This window comes from Ovis canadensis, chromosome 15 (genome assembly GCF_042477335.2).
Source record: "Ovis canadensis isolate MfBH-ARS-UI-01 breed Bighorn chromosome 15, ARS-UI_OviCan_v2, whole genome shotgun sequence".
Lineage (NCBI taxonomy): Eukaryota > Metazoa > Chordata > Mammalia > Artiodactyla > Bovidae > Ovis > Ovis canadensis.
The window spans coordinates 40,283,605-40,287,837 of record NC_091259.1 but is presented as its reverse complement, the minus strand read 5'-3'; positions in this window follow the sequence as shown (position 1 = coordinate 40,287,837).

Below are 4,233 nucleotides of genomic sequence, written 5' to 3'. Positions count from 1 at the left end.
TGCTGCACTCAATACGTCAGCAAATTTGGAAAACTCAGCAGTGGCCACACAACTAGAAAGGTCAGTTTTCATTCCAATCCCCAAGAAGGGAAATGCCAAAGAATGCTCAAACTACTGCACAATTGTACTCATCTCACACGCTAGTAAAGTAATGTTCAAAATTCTCCAAGCCAGGCTTCAGCAATATGTAAACCGTGAACTTCCAGATGTTCAAGCTGGTTTTAGAAAAGGCAGAGGAACCAGAGATCAAATTGCCAACATCCGCTGGATCATCAAAAAGCAAGAGAGTTCCAGAAAAACATCTATTTCTGCTTTATTGACTATGCCAAAGCCTTTGACTGTGTGGATCACAATAAACTGTGGAAAATTCTGAAAGAGATGGGAATATGAGACCACCTGACCTGCCTCTTGAGAAACCTATATGCAGGTCAGGAAGCAACAGTTAGAACTGGACATGGAACAACAGACTGGTTTCAAATAAGGAAAGGAGTATGTCAAGGCTGTATATTGTCACCCTGCTTATTTAACTTCTATGCAGAGTACATCATGAGAAACGCTGGGCTGGAAGAAACACAAGCTGGAATCAAGATTGCCAGGAGAAATATCAATAACTTCAGATATGCAGATGACACCACCCTTATGGCAGAAAGTAAAGAAGAACTAAAGAGCCTCTTGATGAAAGTGAAAGAGGAGAGTGAAAAAGTTGGCTTAAAGCTCAACATTCAGAAAATGAAGATCATGGCATCTGGTCCCATCACTTCATGGGAAATAGATGGGGAAACAGTAGAAACAGTGTCAGACTTTATTTTGGGGGCTCCAAAATCACTGCAGATGGTGATTGCAACCATGAAATTAAAAGACACTTGCTCCTTGGAAGAAAAGCTATGACCAACCTAGACAGCATATTCAAAAGCAGAGACATTACTTTGCCAACAAAGGTCCATCTAGTCAAGACTATGGTTTTTCCAGTGGTCATATAAAGGATGTAAGAGTTGGACTATAAAGAAAGCTGACTGCCAAAGAATCAATGCGCTGAAGAACTGATGCTTTTGAAATGTGGTGTTGGAGAAGACTCTTGAGAGTCCCTTGGACTGCAAGGAGATCCAACCAGTCCATCCTAAAGGAGATCAGTCCTGGGTGTTCATTGAAAGGACTGATGCTGAAGCTGAAACTCCAATACTTTGGTCACCTGAAGCGAAGAGCTGACTCATTGGAAAAGACCCTGATGCTGGGAAAGATTGAGGGTGGGAGGAGAAGGGGATGACAGAGGATGAGATGGCTGGATGGCATCACCGACTAAATGGACATGGGTTTGGGTGGACTCCACGAGTTGGTGATGGACAGGGAGGCCTGACGTGCTGCTGCTCATGGGGTCTCAAAGAGTCAGACACAGCTGAGCAAGTGAAATGAACCGAGGACTGATTCATGTTGTTGTACAGCAGAAACTAGCACAACATTATAAAGAAGTATAAATAAATAAATAAATAAATTTTTTTCCTTTAAAAAAGGCTGGACTGAGATCTCTCTCCCCAAGACCCAGCTATTTTCCAATCCCCTGAAGCCTCCTGGGGTGCTCCATTTATCTGCGGATGTCTATCTCTTAGACTGGGTTGTATTCATTTTAAGGGTGAGAATATTGCCTAACTGATGACTTTCCTCCTATACCAAATTATATATTTGCTGGTCAACAAATATACATTTCTTAACCAAAACACAGTACGAGTTTCACCAAAAGATGCTCCCTAGAAAAACATAACTGGCAGTGAGTTATTACTTGTAAGAGAAAAAAGATGAATGAACGGGAGACTGTATGAATGAGTATCTGAAGACCTGAACCAAGGCTGAACTTGCTCTCAGCTCAGGGCCCTTGCGTCTGCTGGTCCCCAGTTGGGGATGGTTTTCCCTCGCATTGCTCCATGACTTGCTTCCTCCACACTCTCTTCAGTTCTCAGCTCGAGTGTCACCTTATCAGCACCCCCTTCACTGGCCACCCTTTGTAAATAGCAACTGCCCCTCCAGCTGTCTCCTCCACATCCCTATCCACTCCCAGCTCTTTCACAGCACTTACCACCCCCTGACATACGGTCTATCTGCCAGTTCCTCCATCCTGCCCCTCCGTGCGAGCACACACCCCACCTTAGCAGAAGCTTTTTCTGTCCTATGTGCTGATGTAGCCCTGGTGGTGTAAGTGTTCAATTAATATCTGTTCCAGGAATGAACGTGACCCTAAACACAGTCTAAAGAGATCAAATTCTTGCCTTATCTTTTCTCTTGTTTTGCCTGGAAAATGAAATACTTTAATCAACACTTCAAGCAGCGCTGTGTTCCAAAAGTATCGTCTTCCTATAAAAAATGCTATGAGGTTGTCTTTAATTTTATGTCTTTCTTCTGTGAAGAGAGGATGGGGTTTTGTTGGGATATGTTGCTACTTTTCCCATCTGCAGAAGCTGGAGATAAAATAGCATGTCCAGTCTCTCCTCAGTAAGTTGAAAGGTTAAAAGAAGTGCTTTCTGTTCCGTAAGAGGAAAGTGTTTCACTCTCTCCACTTCTACTTTCCTCCTCACGACCACTCGATTTGGGTGGTGGTTTGGAAGTTAAATGAAGGATTGTTTCAGCCCTTGTAATATTGGAAGAGGGAAAAGGAACTCTGAAGGTTAATGTTGACTTCTAAGCAGGACAAAAGAGGAGCAAACAGCTCAATTCCAGTTTTCCCTGTCTCCTGCAGATAAATCACAATAAAAATTCTTTCACTATAAAAGAAGGCCCTTCATTATCTTAATCAGGCTTTTTTTTTTTTGTCTTAGATAATTAGAGAAAGCACTCATTTCAAGATATCATTGAAACATAATGCTGTAATAATATTCATTGCAGTGGAATTTTACCTTATGATAATATTATCTAGTGGCAACCAATCTCATTCCCCAACTCTCTCTGTCTCTAATTACTTGGAGAAATATCCTAACATTGTGATGTTTCAGGGTAGGTCCTATGTGACTAGGGTGCTAACAGACTTTAATGCAGAACCTTTGGGATTAAAATAAACCATGAGCTACTGAGCACATACTCAAAGCTGAAATAGTAATAACACTTATGTGACATTTCACTTTTCTTGCTTTATTGTCACCACTCCCTGCATTAGAAAAAAGTCAGAATTGGAAACGTTCCCCAAATTGCAGGTGAGGTTCCAAGATCAACATCATTCTATGGTCACACAGCTAGAGAGATACAGCCAAAACCCAAGCTCTGGTCTTTGGGCTCCTGTGACCTCCTTGACTTGCTCTAAACAGCCCATAAAAAGGGAAGACATGGCACGGACTGCAGACCCTCCCCTTTGGGATCTGATTGCTGGATCTCCAAGTCAATAACATATCACAATGTTGACTATATTGGGAAAAAGAACAATCTCTGGAGACTCGGAGAGCAAAAGTGGAAATTGTGACCCCTGTGACTTCTGGAGAGAAAGCCCAAAATCAGGGACTTCCCTGCTGGTTCAGTGGCTAAGTCGCCATGGTCCCAATGCAGAGGACCTGGGTTCGATCCCTGGTCAGGGAACTAGGTCCCACACGCCACACCAAGAGTTCACATGCCTCAACTAAAGATCTCACATGCCACAGTTAAGACCCAACTTCTCGGGTGGCTCAGCGGGAAAGAATTTGCCTGCCAATGCAGGAAACGCAAGAGATGTGGGTTCGATCCCTTGGTCAGGAAGAGCCCCTGGAGTAGGAAATGGCAACCCACTCCAGTATTCTTGTCTGACAAATCCCATGGAAAGAGGAGCCTGGCAGGCTACAGTCCATGGGGTCACAAAGAGTTGGACATGATTGAACACCACAACCAAATAAATAAATAAATACAAGAAAATAACAAAAAGAAGAAAGAAAATCTTGAATCACATACTGAACAGAGGAAAGTACAAGTCCCCAAATGAGCTAGCTGTCGGAGGAGGTTGATTTCAGGACCAGCCAAGTATTTACTCTGAAACCCTCATGGATTTAGCAATAAATCATTGTTTCTCTTTTTAAATTTCTTTCTCTGCAAAGAGGAGTTATTCCCTTTATGATTAATAGTTCCCTGAAACTATTCATGTGGGCGCATTTCTTTATCACCTCTCTCTTCTCTCACTCTCCCTCCCCTCCTCCTCCCCCCTCTCACCTCCTTTCTTCCTCCTTCTCCCCTACTTTGTTCTCTCTTTTTATCACAGCTTTTCAATTCTCAGTCTTGCAATGGGATATT